This window comes from Chrysemys picta, chromosome 15 (genome assembly GCF_011386835.1).
Source record: "Chrysemys picta bellii isolate R12L10 chromosome 15, ASM1138683v2, whole genome shotgun sequence".
Lineage (NCBI taxonomy): Eukaryota > Metazoa > Chordata > Testudines > Emydidae > Chrysemys > Chrysemys picta.
The window spans coordinates 20,570,153-20,588,962 of NC_088805.1; positions in this window are offsets into that span (position 1 = coordinate 20,570,153).

Below are 18,810 nucleotides of genomic sequence, written 5' to 3' on the forward strand. Positions count from 1 at the left end.
GAGGTTTATTTTGAACAGACTGTCACAAAAAGAAGAGTAATACCTTCCATAGCAAATCCCTCATGTAGGGGGGCTTTATATACTGTGATGATTTGCTTTTTAATTTGATAGAGGGGAAGCTTTCCAAATCCTTACCTGCAGGACAGAATAATATCTTACATTCTCTCCCGCCAGGCTCCACAGAGTCAAGTCCTGAAAACTGTCAGCCATGGAGCCTTGCAAATGTTTATTTTTGCCTTCCTGCTAGTTTGCAAGCAAAGCTGCAAAATCCCCACCTGCAGACAGGACCTTATAATGCCGTCTTGAAATGTATTGACAGAGCAAAGGCAAGATTCAAACCTCCAAATCCCAGGTTCTAGCTGCAAGCAAACTATTTTTTTTCTCCTTTAGAAGAGCCCTCATGATTTCCACCAACAAAATCATTGCAATTATAGATTTTTCAAAGAACACAGGCCAGCTACTTATTCTTAAACCATACATTTCTGTCTGCCAGAACCCACCCATTTCCCACAGATCGGTACACACAGTCCAGATTTTATACCCTGACATGATACAATAAAACTTCTCCAATTATTTCAACACCTTGAAGCCCTAACTGTAGAAAATAAACCGAGCAGTGACAGATTTGTGTTTAAACCCACTGTGCAGTCACAGGGCTTATTAATTTGTAAAGCAATTTGAGATCTAGGGACAAACCCTAAATAAAAACTAAGTAGTAGTAATATTGTTTTATATATTTCCATGTGTACTCAGAGGGAAATCTATTCCATATATTCACTGAAAGTATGTTCCTTCTGTCAGAAGTCAGGAAACAAATATTAGCCCATGCCGGTATCTTTGGGTGTCTTGGGCTGCACTGAATCCATGCTCATTGCTTGATCTCACCTTGAGCAAACACTCAGAGGGTCCAGCTGAATTGTCAGAATCAAATCTTGCAAAAGGACGAAAGAGAAGGTTTCCAAATGTATTTTTCAATTGTAATGTTAATTTTGTGTCACTTTATATCTTGTGTGAGGTCGAGTGCTTGAAACATTGCGCTTTCCCATCGTGCCATGAAAAAAGATAGAATCTAGTTGCTTAAAAACAACCCCAGTTCCATTTCACTCAAAGAAAGGTATCATTTTATTTCAAACCGTTTTGCAATAGTATCATAAATGAGAAGAAGCTCTCATTTTGCATAGTTCTTTTTTTACATTTTTGTCTTAATTAAGTTGCATAGGTGTTATTGGGGGTGAACTGATTTCTTATTTCCATCCTGTGTTCAGACTAAGGTCTGAAGTTCATGATGCAGCTACATTTTAATTAGCGAGTTCATAATATTATAAACTATGAGGCTCTGTCTGGAATAATTCAGAGTTCTCGTAGACTTTTGTTTCACCCTATCCTTTTTTGGGCATAAGTTGCTCCATTTTAGTTAAAGAAGGTCATAGGTTTCTTGGTTGTTTTTGTGGTATTCAATGGGACATATAACAATTGTGCCCCCCCCAAAATGCTGGGGAGACATAATGTAGACAAGACTGTGTCTGGTGTTGCCAAGAGACAATTCATTGCGAAATGCAGAATATATTTTCCAGGAAAAAAAATCAATTACTGCAATTAATTTAATGAAACTAAAATCAAGCAAGCAAAACTTTGCCACATATTCCTGGTGATGACTGAAACAAGAGAGAGCGAGAGAGGGAGACTGTGTGTGTGTGTGAGAGAGAGAGAGTGTGTGTGTGTGTGAGAGAGAGAGAGAGAGAGATCAACTGCTAACCAAGAATTTACAAGGATACCAACATATGCCAAAGTGTTGAAGATTAGCTGTACGTTAATTGAGTTTGTCTTATTATTTATTATTCAGGAAAACACCTTTATTTAGGACAGCACAATGAAGTCAATGGGATTTAAGCATATACTTAAAGTTAAGCACATGATTAAGCCCTGTATTGAATGAAGGTGGCTTTCAGCATATCCTTAAGTGTTTTCCTGAATCAGTCTCATACTGTTACTTAGATCCATTGACTTCAATAGGCTTCATTGACTACCCTAATTTCTACCAGCCTCTCTCAGAAGAAGGAGACGGGGAGTGAGGAGGTCACTTGTGAGCAGCTGTCCAGGCAGACGACTGGAACAGATAGGCTCTATAGGTGAGTCTGAAGGCATTGGGGCTCCCAGATCCAGGTAAGGGTAAGTCTTAGGGAAGACCTAGCTTTGCATCTAGTTTGCTTTATTGTGTTTTCTCTGAAAGTCTTTTGTTCTAAATAAATTATGCTTTGCTTTAAGAAAGCTACTGGGTCACTTTTATCTCAGTTATTGCCCTGCAGGGTCTGAGCCCAGGACAGACCTGCTAAGGTGATCGCTGCTGTATTGCGGCTCAGCATCTGGTCTGAGAGTAGGAGAAATGTATGTTTTCACCCTAAGAAAGCTGTGATGGCTCAAGGCCTGAGACCTAGAGCGACAAGAGCTTTGAGAGGCCAGGAGGTGTCTGAGGTGCAGTTAGCCCAGTAACCAGGACACTGAGATTCTCCTAACAGGAAGGCAGTCCTTGACTATCATATTAGCAATTATATTTGTAGCTTTAAACACCAGGATGCATTTATAGCTGATCATTGTCTTTCATTATAAGGCCAGCATTTAACAGACAGACACTTTCCTCAATACTGCCAATGCCATTCCATCTAGCTAGAACTTATTGCCATGGCAACCAACTACATTGGTGGTTTGTTTTTGGTTTTTTTTAAAGTAATTAAACTCTCCAAGATAATTTCCCCTTAGCTGTCAGATTAGGAAATAGAATTTTGTTTATTGCATTCTATTGAAGAAAGGCGATAGCTAGGAAGGCTACCAGCTCGTACTTCTGTACTGAGCTTCATGAAGTCAGGCCAGCCCTGCCAACCCTTATTAAATATGTTATTTATTTCTAGTACATCCTATAATATGCTAATACACATTAAACTCTTAGATCCAGATATCCGGCTCGGGCAAATCAGCAGAGTTCAGTTGAGTTGGTCATATCACTTCATCTCTCTGGGCCTCAGTTCCCTGTCTATGACACAGGCATAACAGCACGCCCTTATACCCAGGAGCTCAGATCCTATGATTCTGGTGTCTATAAGTACCTAAGACGGATGCATCCAAGCGTGCTATAGGAAAGTGACACCTCTCCCAGAAACAGCTAGGAATGTGACAGCCATCCCTGATTAAGCACCTGCTGCCGTCAAGCTCACCTAGCAGCCCACACCTGTGTCAGAGTCTGATGTCTCTTTCTAAGACACCTGTCTTATTTATGCTGCCCTAATACATTGAAAGGAGGTGAGGGCTGATCCGACCCCCGACTTTGCACAGTATAAAGCTCTGAGAAGGATTAGTCTCCCTTCAGTAGGTTTTGGCAATGCTAAGACGAGTGTCCCCTCAACATTCTGTTCCTGAGGGCCAGCCTTAGGGGCACCCAGAACATGGCGAAAGGGCAGTGCTTTTAGGAGTGGCAGGGGCTTGCTTTTATTTCACAATAAAGCAATGATGTGCCCGCCCCTCCCCACTCCACTTACACTTCTCAGCTGCCAACTGGTGAATCCTCAGAGGCTTATTCTCCTCTCTGTTCCTGCATCATGCCCTTTGTCTTGTATGGGACAATTCTTAAGCTGAGAGAGCACGGAAGGATCTCGGTCTCTGGGGGAGGGTGAACTCCAATGTGGAACAAAAACAGATCCTGAAACCTGGGAAGATGACATGATCTGGAATAGTCATTTTCCAGCCAGCTCTGCTCCTTTGTCTGTGCGGGGGAGCCCCTACCCCCACCCCACAATATGGCTGAAGAGAGCGACTGCTTCCTCTCATCCCAGTCAAGTCCATTTTCCTCTCCTTTGCCAGCATGTGGAGGGAGAAACATTGGCCCTGTTTAGCATTCAGCATCTGTAGGCCAAATTCTGTCCCCACGTGTTCACATAGGCCTCTCATTTAAGACAACAGGAGCAGCTGTGAGCAGAATTGGGCCCCATATGTCCCTCCAGGTGCCTAGCTATTTATCCACCAATTGCTAATGCTATGAACGAGGAGCCCTTTCGCCCTGAAATTCCCACTAACAAATCAGCCGCTTAGCAGATCCTACAAATCATCTTCAAAGCCTGTGTTTGCTGGCTCCCTGAGCAAACAACGTAACAAATGATAGCTTGCCACCACTCCTCCTTTCTTTCTTTCCTTTTATCTTGGGGGGCCTACAAACTTAATTACATGGTGAGGCTGATAAGGGAAACCCTAGAAATAATTTGGCACCTGGGCTTTTATCTGCCTGAGCAGAGGTGCCCCAATAAGGCCTCATCCTGGAGCCTTGGGAAAACAGATGGATGGCTGATTAAGATTACAAAAGCACAGAGGAACAGGTGCACCTGCCTTCAGCTGCAGGGGACAATAGAAGACTGCTAAATTCACATGCTGCATTGGTGTCACAGACTTCACAAGCTGCAAGGCAGGCGGGATCAGCCCCAGAGTTGAAGAAGCTGGTATTTCCTCTCCTCTCCCCCTTCCTTTAATGTTTCCCTTCCAAGCAAACCATAATAAGTTCACTCATTGGGAGTCTTTGATCTTAATGGGCTTTGGATAAGGACTTTCATGGGTACAAAATTCCCCCTACTACCTGACCCCAGGAAGCTTTAAAGGGCCTCTCCACACAGAATGTAGTTACATGTTTTAAAATGTTGACCCATCTAGTAATAGTGAGAATTAGCCTGTGATGTTCCCCTGGTAGGGTGACCAGACAGCAAGTATGAAAAATTGGGATGGGGGTGGCGGATAATAGGACCCTATATAAGAAAAAGACCAAAAAATCGGGACTGTCCCTATAAAATCAGAACATCTGGTCACCCTATCCCCTGGTGATGCACATGTCTCAGCAATGTCTCTTTCATTCAAATAAGTCTAGGAGCACTGGGAAAGTGCCAGAAGATTGGAAGAAAGCTAATGTTGTGGCAACTTTTAAAAAGGGTAAATGGGGTGACCTGGGTAATTATAGGCCTGTCAGCCTCATATCGATCTTGGGCAAGATAATGGAGCGGCTGATAAGGGACTTGATTCATAAAGAATTAAAGGCAGGTAATGTAATTATGCAACTCAGCCCCATGCCTTTATGGAAAACAGATTCTGTCAAACAAACTTGATTTTTTTTATGAGATTACAAAGTTTGGTTGATAAAGGTAGTAGTGTTGATGTAATATACTTTGACTTTTGTAAGGCATTTGATTTGGTACCGCAAAACATTTTAATTAAAAAATTAGAACAATATGAAATTAACGCGGCACACATTAAAGTGATTGAAAACTGACTAACTCATAAGTCTCAAAATGCAGCTGTACCTGGGGAATCATTGGCAAGTAGGTCTGGGGTCCCACAGGGACTGGTTCTTGGCCCTATGCTATTTAACATTTTTATCAATGACCTGTAAGAAAACATAAAATCTTCACTGATAAAATTTGCAGATGACGCAAATATTGGGGGAATGGTAAATGATAAAGAGGACAGGTCACTGATTCAGAGTGAGCTGGATTGCCTGGTAGTCTGGGCACAAGAAAACAATGTGCTTTTTTAATCTGGCTAAATGTAAAGACAAACATCCAGGAACAAAGAATGTAGGCCATACTTACAGGATGGGGGACTCTATCCTGGGAAGCAACAAGTCTGAAAAAGATTTGGGAGTTGTGGTGGATTCAATCTATTTAGTTTAACAAAAATAAAGTTAAGGGATGACTTGATTATAGTCTATAAGTATGTATAGGAGGATCAAATATTTAATAATGGGCTGTTCAGTCTAGCAGAGAGAAGTATAACGTGATCCAATGGCTGGAAGTTGAAGCTAGACAAATTCAGACTGGAAATAAGGCAAAAACTTTTAGCTATGAGAGTAATTAACTATTGGAACAATTACCAAGGGTCCTGGTGGCCTCTCAGTCACAATTTTTAAATCAAGATTGGATGTTTTTCTAAAAGATATACTATAGGGATTATTCTGGGGAAGTTCTATGACCTGTATAATACAGGAGCTCAGAGCATAATGGTTCCTTCTGGCCTTTGAATCTATGGCCTGGTCTACACTAGGGGGGAGGGAATTGATCTAAGTTACGCAACTTCAGCTATGTGAATAATGTAGCTGAAGTCTACGTACTTAGATCTACTCACCGCAGTGTCTTCACTGCTGCTCCCTTGAGGAGGTGGATTAACTACAGCAACAGGAGAACCCCCACTCCCATTACTGTCGTAAATGCCTACACTGAAGCACGCTTGTAGCACTGCAGTGGTAGAGTTTCAAATGTGGACAAGACCAAGAAATTCTACACAAGGTTTTAATGTGATTTAACTGATCCACTTTGAAAGTTAATGCCGATTAATTTTCCTGAGTGTCTCCATGTAGACAAGCCTCCAAAGTGAGACTCCAAGAAGAAAACTGGCACTACTGACATAAGAAATATCCCCGAGCCTTTACTGAATATTGAGATGGGGGGGGGGGGGGGCGGGGCAGAAGATAATAAAAAGAAAAACAATAATAATGAGAACAGAAGATATGCAAGGAGGCCAACTAAGAAGCAATGAAATAGGGTTTAATTTTTAGAGAAACAAGGAAAAGCTGAAAAATCTATCACAGCCCTGATCTGTGCTGTTAGCAAAGAGAGAGCTGTTAGGGAAGCACAGAGCGTGAATCCAAAGTACTTTTATGCAAAGGCTATAGTAATGAATTCCAGTCTTGCCTGAGAGCAATTTTTAAGACAAGTACAGAGGAGAGTTTGGAGTATTGATTTTTTTTTAGACAATAAATTGGAATGAGTTGTTAGAATTAGTGCTGCCTGGAACAATTCACGTTAAATCAATGTGCGGGCGAAGAGGGCAGGTTCACAGAGAAGGGTGTTGTGCTTCAAATTTTAGATCCTTGAATCAGTGTGTAATAGAGCTGCTCCCAGTTCCCCCATCCCCCGCTCTATAGTAACCACTATGGATACAGCTCCAATTAATAAAACTTACCTTTATCTATGCATTATCATAATACAAAGACTCAAGGGGGCCACAATCTCTTCAAGCTAATTTAAAACTCATGGTCCTCCTGGGATGCTTGCTGGGAAATAGAGGAGGGGAATAAAAGGCATTCTCACATTTCAGCGAAATGATGGTTATCCCTTGCAAAGCACAATGAAGTTTCGATTCTGAACATTTATGGGAACCTTATTGCCGTTAGATTCAGCGATATGGCTATAATTAAAAATGCCGGTGGTGTTCAGCATGGAAGGTCGGTGCTGCATGTTAAACCGGAAGCGTCCAAGGGAAATTAGAACAGAGATCAGTAAAACTAAAGCAAATGGACAGCGATATTTTAATTTGCTGGCAAATATTATTATTATACCCAGCTTTGGATATAATAAACTCCCCAGTCTCTTTCCCTTGTGTAGGGACTGCTTATTAATTATTAATGTTATTATTAATTTGTTTTTTATTTGTGCTGCAGGATTGACCAGAAGCCCCACTCAAGGACTGAGGTCCCATTGTGCTTTATGTGTACAGCAATAGAACAAAAAGACAATCACTGTCCCAAAGGGCTTGCAAAGCATGTGAGCAGAGGCAACAGGTGAAGACAACAAACACCTTGTCCTCCCTACAACAGTGAGACAGTTATGATCAGGGTGATAATCAGTGGTCACAGCTCACCTCCCTTCCTGGCCATTGTCAAGTGCTTCACACAGTGAGGAGAGTTTTAAGCGGAGATTTGAAGGAGGACAAGGTAGTGGCGGTGAGACATTTTTAAACGGAGTTTCCAAGGGTGTGCTCCATCCCGAACACATTTAAGGTTAGCTGTTGTGCACTGACTTGAGCTTAAATATGCACTTAAATGTTTTTCTCAATCAGGGCCTTCATCTTGCATGAGCTCACACAGTGAGTCGGAACTAGGATTAGAACCCAGGAACCTGAGTGCTGGTCCCCTGCTCCACCCGTTACAGATAGACCCTGATTTTGCGGCACTCTATTTTGTACAAAATGCCTTTGTGGCCCCTAGCTGAAGAGAAGGAAATTTTATTTTCCCCCTGATTTTACAAAATCATGACTTTATGAAAGTTTTGTGAGTGTCTCAAGACGCTTGTAAAATGAGGTTTGCCTGTAGGCTATCTCACTTTCCAATATAAATATATTCCTTAAAAGGCAATAACCAGTGTAATAGGGAGTGAACTCCTGCGACGGGAATATTGTGTGCACTTTTGTTACATTTATCAATAGGAGATAGATTCCCACAAGGGCCCAGTTTAATTAAACTGCCAATCTCAGTAAGTCATATAGTTAACAGCTAGTGGATAAATAAAATGAGCCTAGCCTTATTTGTTATTTGTTCTTGGTCTTTAAACCCAACAGTAATTCCAAAATTGAATTAAATTGCTTAACCATTCTAATACAAATTGATGGGCTTATATTTCTTCAGTGAGTAAATGATTGCAGTTCATTATTCACTTACACATAATTAACTTTATAATAATTATGCTACTTTTCAATTACTTCAGAACTGGATGCATTTTTGTCATGGAGGTCATAAGTTAATAATAACTTTGCCTTTTTGTCCCCCTTCTTTATTTTTGAAGGGGTGAGATTTTCTGAGAAAGCCAGATAAAGCCACTGGACCCAGAATACTTTGCAGAGGAAGCAAACAAATCTAAAGGTTCTGTGGATCAGAACCATCACAGTTTCAGAGTAATTGCACCTGTATTCTCTCCTGCGTGGTCCACTCTAGGACTGCCCAATCAGCGCTCAGGTCTCCAGCTGGAAGTTGAAGGTTCCATGACAAAGATTATCAACTGTGACTAGTGATCTCTGCATACCTAACCTGAGACATTTTACGGAAGCCTGGCTTTGAAAGGCTAGATGCTGAGCGCTTTTTGGAAATCGGGCCCCTATAAAGGATCTTAAGTTAGTCACCCAAAAAATAAGGTACCCAAAGTCACTAGTCACATTTAAAAATCTTAGCCTATGGTTGTACGTCCCCCATATCAGGAACCAGCTACCCTAGATCAGTAAATATAAAGCTTGAGCAGGTGCGCTGTGCATTGATTGAAAGGAATGTAATTTCCAGTGATAGTATTATATATCATGAAACCAGGAAAAGTTGGCAAGTTAAGGGTTAACTCCTTAGTCAAATGGCAACTCCTCTACTCTCTTCTGATCAGAACATGATAATTGGAGAAGCTACAAATACTGGGGATTTGCAAGTGGAACAGGTGAAAATGTAACTGGTGATAACTGATGGCTAATTATCTTCAATTAGCATTTGGTAAACAGGTGCACTGAGCCATATAAAAGGAAGGAGTGGGAGATTCATGCTGCTACTGCTGTGTTGCTTTCAGGGTTGTTAGTAGCAGGAGGTTGCTGATTAGAAAGTCTACTGAAATGCTCTGGAAAGGGGATTTTTTTTCCCTGGCTCTGTGCTGGGGAAGGAAGAGACAGTAAAGTAAAGAGATATGGGGAATTTCTCATGGTGAAGAAACCTGGCCTGACCAGCTCTTTTTGAGAGAACCTTTCTGTAGCTATGCCTTAGTCATCTGGTAACTGGCTAACTTGACTAGTTAAAATAGTGCATTGTAATACTAATATGGGAGGGCTTGTAGTAATGGTGAGGGTTATGAGCTGGCTTATCCTATCACCTACATTAAAGAAGAGCTATGTAGGATGGGAGAGGATCATATCTACTTCAGTAGAATCTAGTCCTATGCTGCAAATTACCCATTATCTCTCCATAGTAAAGGGTCTTATGGACTAAAGACTATGTAGGAATAACTCATCCAACAAACCAGGGCACGCCTGACTAGCTTGCTTAAAAAGGCTTTGAGAGAGAGCTTTGCAGATTAGCATGTGGGACCTAAAACAAAACAGTTTTGATGCCCCTATAGCTTTACCTGATTCAGAAGCAATCTCTAAAGCCAGCAGTAGTATGAGAAGCCATAATACCAGGGCTGAGCTAGGCGAACCCAGGGAAACTTGGGAATTCACTGCACTGTGGTGTATTCTAGGAGTCTGATACCATTAGTCATAATGCGGTGTGTGTGTGTGAATTTAAAAGGAAATGTCTCTGGATGTAATTGCAATTAGAATTTGTAAGGAAACATTTTCAGTTGGGAGGTAGGAATAAGTAGTCAGGTCCTGATTTTATTGTTACTTACACCAATTTTATAATGCTACCTACTCAAGTGGAGTTGCCCCTCACTGACTTTGGTGTGGGAGGGGAATTAGGCCCTCTGAATCTCCAACTCCTTCAGATAAATAAAATAGAATTTAATTTGGGTGCTTCTGAAAAGTAACAATGTCATAAGAATGGCCATACTGGGTCAGACCAAAGATGCGTGTTCTCCTCATGACTTTCGCTGGATCTGTGTGCCTCTTGCTTTCCCCCTTCATTCCCTGCTTATACAGACACTCCTGTGAGAGAGAAAAAGGCTGTTCAAAAAAGGAATTGGGCATTGTGAGTCTACTGGTATGTAATTTGCTCAAAGAGCCTTTTACTTAAGTATCCCAAGAGAGGGCAGAGATTTTGGATACTTTCCTACCACCTGGTTCAGTTCACCTATCCCATTCCTTACCCTAGAGTATTAGAAGAGTGGTTGTTCCACAGTCTCAGACTAGTTTGAGCATCTACCCTTAAGTCAAGATAAGGACTGCAATTCTGTTCCTATGGAAATCGATAAAAGTTTTACCATTCAGTAGGAAACAGAATGTACCCCATGTGTGCTGGAACCACAGATTATATTCTCAAGGCCTCCCATCGCAATGGGCTCATTGAACTTGATACATCCTAAGTGTATGAATTGTTTTTCTTCCCAAAGTGCATATCTATGACAAGATGCTCTAGGCTAATTTCATTTGTGATACACTGTGTATTTAATTTGAGATGGTAGAATTATTTCTTGCAAATATGTTCATTCCAGATTTGCTGCTCCTTTCTTTTCATGAACAGTTCATTTGTGTTTTTCTGTTTGTGAATATGCCCGTGATCTGTAACCACTTACTGAGAGGTTTGGACAAAACTGTTTCTGCCTGTGGGGTGTTGGCAAACCATTCAGTTCAACTGTCGGCTACTTGTTGCCTGAGGTTCATGACTGCATGTTGGGGTTGGTCCTGCTTGGAGCAGGGGGTTGGACTAGATTACCTCCTGAGGCCTCTTCCACCCCTAATCTTCTATGACTCTGACTGGTCTCTTAGATCATGCAGTATTTTTTCTGCTCCTTGTTTGGATGATTGAAACTTTTTAGCCAGGAGAATAGCAAATAACGAATCATACTTCTCTTGCTCTCACATGAACCTTTAATCACAAGTCAATACAGCCAGCCCCCAAATAAAAACCCCTTTCACATGACTGTTCACCAACTAACCAAGAGAGGAGGTACCAGGGTTAGTCAAACGGAAGCTTGGAATATGAGTGTTTGGCTGTCCTGCCTTTTTCTACCACATCTATACTAAACTTAACTTTCAAAAGCTTTTCCCCTTAGCACTTTGAGGTGGTTGCTGGCATTTCTGACAGTGACAAATAAAAGTTACCTGCAGTTAGAGCTCAGAGCATGAAGTAGTCTATTTGAAACAGTTTTACTCAAGGTTAGAAATTAAGGTTACCATCAAAGGCGGCTAATTGGATTGCAAGGCTTGTTGCCTGTTCAAGAAACATCAGATGTGCAAATCATCCCATTGTTACCCTTGCCACATTCTAACAATTAAAGCTTTTACTTGAAAACACTAGACAATTGTATGCAAGGGCGGGGGCGGGGGGAGTCTGTCTTTGTGCAGGCTCCTGTAGAGAAAATGTCTGGCACCTGGTTAGTATAATAAATGTGCCTGAGCTGCATCTCTCAGTCCCAACTTTCTCTGTTCCAAATCATAAGTTTCATTTGCAAGTAGGACCCCCCTCCCCACCCCCCGTCCTCACTATGCTGTCACTCTTTGAATCTTCACTAATGAGATATTATTTATCGAGCTGTTGTTCTCTATACGTTCTTTACAATAGTTCCTGTCGATAATCTGATTATTTGACTTTAGGGATTGTCACTTTTCTCTGTTTGATGACCACTAGTGTGACCTTTTTCTTATTTTATCATTTGCTTCCATTTCTTGTATTACTCTTATGCCTTCTCTCTCTCTCTCTCTCTCTCTCACACACACACACACACACACACACACACACACACACACACACACACACACACAAAAGGGCAAGACTGCAACACAGCTGTATCAGCTGGAAAGATCAGTCCCTCTGCAATACAGAGATTTTGCATATTTTAATTGTAGATGTAACAATAATGGACAGGGGGTTTTCTGATGGAGAGAGAGAAGAAAGCAAGGAGAGTAAGAGAATGAGGCAACTCTCCATTTCACGCCAGTGGCCTCTCCAGAGAGACAAAGACAAGAGGGAAGAATAGTGAAGAAAGGCTGGATCTAAATCCAGAGTCCTTTCACTGCTTCTCAACTTGTGTTAACATGGAAAGGGCAAAGGGTTTGGATGGGGGTGCAGATTGTTAGTAGAAAGTATGAGTGTGTGTTGCTCCTAGCTCATCTCACTGAAAATGTGCCCATAAGGCATTCATTTGTAAGAAAATTACCAGCGGTGTTCAGTCATTTTTTTAAATCAAATTTGACATAAAATCACTCATCTCTAAATAATGAGTTATCAGAGCCAAAAGATGAATGAAGTCTCAACGTTACTGTCTTATTTTCCTCATGTATGTGTACAACTGATGGGTCTGAATGGGGGGATAATAGTGGGATATGTTGTAGAGTCTCTACTGTCAAGGACACTGATGTATCCAGAATACTGTTGGAGGGAAAGTTTCATAAGAGAACGGAAGGACTGTAAGGTATCATTGATGGGCAGAGTCAGCTAAAGACGAGATTGCAGGAATAGATATATTAAGGGCCCGGTAACCTTACACTGTTACAGAAGTGCTCCCTAAATGAGAAATGTTCCAAATACGAGTAAGTAGTTAATAGATAAGGTGCCAGAAGATGGTGCTCCAAAAGCACTGGAATGCGTTATCTAGGGATGTGGTGGAATATCCATCCTTAGAGGTTTTTAAGGCCCGGCTTGACAAAGCCCTGGCTGGGATGATTTAGTTGGGGATTGGTGCTGCTTTGAGCAGGGGATTGGACTAGATGACCACCTGACGTCTCTTCCAACCCTAATATTCTATGATTCTAGGTAGTATAAGTTTCTGGATTTTGTAGGAGCAATACAACTTTTTGTGCAATGAAAATGGCTTCATTTGTGCAACTCTTTACAGTAGACTTAACACACACTTCTAGGTTCTCTGTTCAAATCCAGTTTGGATATGGCAGTCACTAACAACATGCTGCACTTGTCTGATGCCTGCTCAGTGGTTTGTGTGCACTAACTTAGTGTTACACAAACCACCATCAAAACTGATGCCACCCTTGCTGGCACTCTCAGGAGAATGGCTGTGTAAATGGACTCTGTACCAACTCCCCTCCAGAGTAGGTCTCTCCAGCATTTGCTGGGGGTAAGATGATGGAAGCTTGTACCACTATTAGCCAAGCTGAACCCTTTCAGTAGATAGACGACTTCAGTTTTTCTAGCTATCAGGCTGGAACCTTTCACAAGTGCTAAATTCACCAAAGAACTGTAGCCCATAGAGCTAGCTTTAGCATTCAGTTTTACTCAGCAGTAATGCAAGGAACCTACAGGCAGGGCCGGCTCCAGGCACCAGCCCACCAAGCATGTGCTTGGGGCGGCGCCTGGAGGGGGGCGGCGCGGCGGTGTGCTCCGGCCCGAGAGCGGGGCCGTAACTGGGCTCGCTGCCCTCCCCGCAGCGCTCCGGCCACCGCGGAGAGTGGAGCCGCAGCGGGCTCACCGCCCTCCAGCCAGTCGGGGAGAGCGGGGCCCTGGCCGGGCTCGCCGCCCTCCCCCCGGCGCTTCAGCCGGTCAGGGAGAGCGGAGAGCCGTGGCGGGCTCGCCGCCCTCCCCCCAGTGCTCTGGCCGCCAGCGGCTCTCCGCCCTCCTCCCGGCGCTCTGGCCGCCGGGGATAGCGGAGAGCCCCGGCCGGGCTCTCCGCCCTGCTCCCGGCGGTCTGGCCGGCTGGGGATTGCGGGCCCGTGGCCGGGCTCGGTGCCTTCCCCTGCTGCGCTGGGGGGGTGGCAGGTGGCTTTTTTGCCTAGGGCAGCAAAAAAGCCAGAGCTGGCCCTGCCTACAGGCCTGTATTGTACCTGAGAGTCATGAGCTTAAGCTGTTGGCATAAGGCTTTGAGACCTATGAACTTTGGCCTGGATAGATAGCCTGACAGACACCCTGAGTTTTGGGGAATTGGAAAAGGAGCATTTAAGGGGGGAAATTCATACCAGGTAAGCTCAAGAACATTGAACTGATACTAGGCTTGGATATTTTAGGATAAAATGATGACAAATGCTTAACTGCGAATTTGCATTCGCAACGAATTGATGTATATGGTAATAAGCTAAAATCATGAATATACTAACCTGTAGGATAAATGTACCCCATCATTATTAGGGTGAGAAAGCTAGATGTGGACTAGGGGGGCTGAGCATTTGAATGAATAATCAGGACAGCCCCAAGGCCCTAAAATAGGCCGGAGCACCATGTGAGTGGGGTCAATTGATCTAGATCTGGACCATCAGACTTATTTGGCGTGGCAGGGACAGGGCTGGACTTTTGTCTCTTACCACCAGATCCCCAAGGAAGGGTGTGAGTATATGCAAGGAATGGTACAAGAGATAACACTAACTCTGTATTATTGCTATATGTTTGTGGGTTCAGAGCTTTTCTGTATTTACTAACTGTGCTAATAAAAGTGGTTAAAGCTTTGCTCTGACTTCAGTGTGTCTTTGTTGTGCACACCGGGGTTCCCAACTTGATCACCTTGATTTTGTTGTGCCTGATTCTGGGACTAGAACTCTACAATCCCTCAACTCTTTAAATTTTAGAATCAGTTGGAAATCAATAATAATCAATAAACCACTAAAAAACCAGGCAACAGGACTATACAGGGAGCTACCTCCTGCAAGTCAAATTCTGCCAGCGTGAACCTGAGACACAAGGTGGGTGGGGTCATATTTTTTTTATTGGGCCAATTTCTGTTTGTGAAACAAGCTTTCGAGCTTACACAGAGCTCTTCTTCAGGTCTGGGAAACTTACTCAGAGTGTGACAGCTAAATACAAAGTGGGACAGATTGTTTAGCATAATGATTTAACACATATTTCAAGGGACCATTCAAGGTGAAGTGGCCCGTACACTGCATACAAGTGTGAACCAGGGAAGTTCCCCTGGTTCACACCATAGATGTGAACCACAACAGGTGGAGGTTGTGATGCAACCTTGCTGGAAGGCCTGGCAAAAGCCATTGTCTCTCAAATGGTGTGTGGTGCTGGCTTGGGAAGGGGCATCACCAGAGCAGTGTGGGGAAAGTGTGAATTAAGAAAATCCTTGCCACAATCTCAGCCAGTGAGCGCACTTATGGAGAGCCCAGTGGTGACTGAAACTTGAAATCTAAAGACCGGTTAGAATGAAAATGCTACCTGTCTTCCCCTGGATGAATTCCCCCAGGGCTGGAACAGGGAGGTACATTTTGACCACATCTCCTCCTTCACTAGCAGGAATTAATTGGGCCCATTTCTTTTTTAAAGAATTTATCAGTGGGCTGTAGTAGGAGCCCCTAGGCCTGCATGACTTCAGCAAGGTCTCCAAGTGCTCAACTTACCAAGAGGATCTGTTTTAATTCCCAGTGGAATTACCACAGGAAAGTGGGAAATGACATCAGGACAGCAGCATCCAATCAAGAACGCTCAGTGCCATGACTTCATTCCAAGAAGCACCATCGCCAAGAATAGCAACAGTCGGAATTGATTGGGTTTGGTGATTTCGACGGAAGCAAGATAAGCAAACTTATACAACCTACCCCCTGAATTCTGACTACCCTTTCTCCTTTTATTTGTCCCATCTTTCATCATGGCCACTTGCAAAAACAGCAGACTGGAGAATCTCAGACTCAGAAAGACAGGCTTGTTATGACCCCTCATATCCCTTTCATAATTGCCTGATGCTTTACTTTCCTCAGTTGCAAGGGACAATGGTGCTAATGATGCTATCACGTACTGTTTGTAGCGGTAGCTTGAAGAGTAATTGAGAGTAATGATAACACAGTAATGATAACGATATGCTGTAGCTTTGTTTCTGGCAATGGAAGCAGGGCAATATTTCCTTGTCAGTTAACTAAAGGAATTGATGCATGGGATTTGGATGGAAAGAGTAAAGAGAAAACTTCATAACATTAAAAATGATCTAACATAAGACATGCTTAGAATCTGCCAAATGTGTTTCAGGGAATGCTAAAGACAGTTGTATTAAGTCCAACATTAGCATGATCTGTGAAAACAGATGTTCTCCCTCAAGGACTATGATGAAGCTGTAATTACAGGTAAAGATGAGTTGAAACAGAGAGTAGAAAATTACTGTTACCAGAGTCACTTTTATGGAGCTGAATTATTGCCACTAACCTCAGAAAACACCTTCTAATGAAGGTGAACCTTGACACCCCACCGCCAAATGTATTATTCCCCGGCCTAGCATGATGTTTTCCATTTACACTGTATTGGAATTTAGAGTTGGTCTGAATTGGAGTTGTAATGAACACTCCACCCTGTAATTTCGATAAAAGCACCTGATGTTGATAACTGGTTTACAAACGCTGAGGCCATTTATCCCTCTTTGCTGTAAAATGCCTTGCTGGCTCACATCACTTGCAGCACAATAGAGGTGCAACACACCTAAATGAAAAGGAATACATTCCACTGGCTAATTAAATGATGCTATTTGTGGTAAATATAAAACAGGGCGGAATTATTTTTAACGAGGAGAGATGAGGTCAATTTATAGTCAGCTTTTCCTGGCTTCAAAATGGCAATAAACAGAAGTTGGGGACGGGTACAGACTTTTCTCCAGCAGCTTGAAAAGGAAGCACAAGTAGTGGGAGGTTCATACAGCTATAACTTAAAATAAATAATAAGCAAAGAAGTGATCAGAGCAAAGCGACAACTTAACTAAGGCCGGATATGTAAATGTAACAAATAGGAATCAATCTTTTTAATAAAAGTCTTTTAATGTTTTATTCATTGGGTCCAGGCTCAGAGAACTTCTCCAGTGTCTCTGACTGTAGTTTTGGTTTAATATAATGATTCATCTACTAAATTGCGCGATTTAGCTAATGGGACACCTATAAATGTGGCATGTCTGTCAATACTCTTGCTTGTAGGTGTTGGTTGTGGCTTCGCCACAAGTCCTGTGCATGGGGTGGTATGTATCTGCACTTCCCCAGGAGCAGACTGAGGGACTCTCATTGACACACTCACAATTAGCCTCCCATTCATGCTTGATCTTTGGGGTGGTGAGTAGCAGAACGTACACGGTGCCAGCCCTATTCTGATCCGACAGTGCAGGCACAGCGGCCTTGGGTAGCATTTTGGTGGTCGACACAAGATTCCACCTTGTTCCTGCCCATTCCTTGCCTGCAGGCGTGGCATTGGATGTAGTGTCTTGGTGAGGCTGTCCTCTCCACGTTGCTCACCGCAGCGTGGGCTGCATGGCCATGTTAGATAGGCCACAGTCTGGCCCTGGAATTGTCTTGTAGAAGCAGCTCCAGCTACTGTGACTGGATTTAAAGGTGTGATCATGCAAACAGCACCATGTTTATTTCTTGTCTTGGAAAGTGACAGTCTCACAGCACAACAATATATCACTAGGCTGTTGCTTTGCACTAAAATATAATACACAAGAGAAAAACAAATCTTGAAGATGCACCACAGACAATCACTAGAACAACAATAAATACAACCCAAGGGTCTAATCCTGCCCTCCGATGCGGGCACATACCCTGCAAGTCAATGGGAATTGCACACACATATCTGAGAGCAAAATTTAGCCCTTGGAGTTCAGGCCAGATCTGTTTACAAGGAACATATCAGTCTTCAGGCTACACTGAACCTGATTTCAATTTGTTTCAATATCATTCTTGTTATAAAGCCTGAATTAATGTTCTCTGACTTTATCCTGAAAAAGCAGCTTGATTCTGCAAACTGGTTTGCAGAGAGTTGCCCCTATTTACACCAGGACAGAATTTGGCCCAAGCTACTATTTAATTCTCTTAGATACAGAATTCTGAATCACTTCAGTTTAAATGAAATGGAAATTAAACACAGAAGTATCTGAGCACAAAGAGAATGAACTCGTTCATAGGATGAGAAAACTAAGAAATGTTTGTGCAATAGCATTGCACAATGGGGGTTAATATGTATGAACTATAATTTATCTATACGGCGATGAGAAGAACAACACAGAGAAAGTAGAATTCATAAAGAGGAGTTAATCTTTCTGTGTAAAACAAAACGTAATGAAAATCAAATGGAAAAAGAGAGCGAGGTAATTAGAAGTGAAATTAAATTGTAAAGAAATGGGGCAAAGTAAAATTGTTCTAAAAGCAGAATACAGAAATTGGAAGATGAAAAGCTGCACACAAGTCATTTCATTTTAATACAATTAAGACAAGGAGCAAAGTATAAATATGAAGAAAAATAATGACGAATTGGAAATTTTCAGGGACAGCAGTGCTGTCTCTTACACTTCCCGTAAGAATATAAATGAGCTATTTTGATATAGTTACTGTTCAGACTGAACCACACTTTAGAAATATCTAACTATGTTCAAAGGAAGCTTCCTTCTATCTCATCCTTAACATGGGTATTTTTCACTTTGCATCAAGTTTTGGGAAGGAAAAAACAGGTTTCTGCGGCACATTAAAACTTGG